Here is a 662-nt window from a genome sequence, read left to right as displayed (position 1 = left end):
TTTGATTCATTCATTTACTCTGTGCATGACCTGCATGCTTTTTCAACTCTGATTTCCTATTTTCCTTTGTGTACAAACAGCACTTACCAGTTGAACAGAAAAATTAGAAGTTTATCAGATAAGAGGAATAGGACTTAGTCAAAGTTACATTTGTTTACTACTCTGTATTAGGTCAAAGGTAAGTATTTGGGTGCATGGTCTTCCTAATACTCCATTATAATGAAATAATCACCATGTTCACCTTTTTTTTTTACCTTATGTCACTTCCTCAACATTATGCTTTTTGATTCTGCACCACTATAGTCACCTGCCACCTAGTTTACATACATCCATACTGCCACCTATAGGCAGGTCTCTGAAATTTATACATCGTTTTTTAATTAAAACTCAGTTTTCTCCTAGCTTTTCAAAAACTGGGCATTGATCTTGCCTTCACACTGGTATCACTTATCAGTCTGCTTATGTATATTTGGATATTAAGTAAAAAATATATATATACTAATACAAAAAAGGGTAAAATATTTGTTCCTTAGGTCTTGGGATTTTCTTGAATGCATATAACTTAAAATTTAAGTGAGGGCCACTTTTGCAAATAGTTTATAATTAACTTTCTTTATCAATGAATAGATAATTTTGAAATTTAAATATGATAATTATATTTC

This window comes from Pomacea canaliculata, linkage group LG5 (assembly GCF_003073045.1).
Source record: "Pomacea canaliculata isolate SZHN2017 linkage group LG5, ASM307304v1, whole genome shotgun sequence".
Taxonomy (NCBI): Eukaryota; Metazoa; Mollusca; class Gastropoda; order Architaenioglossa; family Ampullariidae; genus Pomacea; species Pomacea canaliculata.
This window is presented reverse-complemented; position numbering follows the sequence as displayed.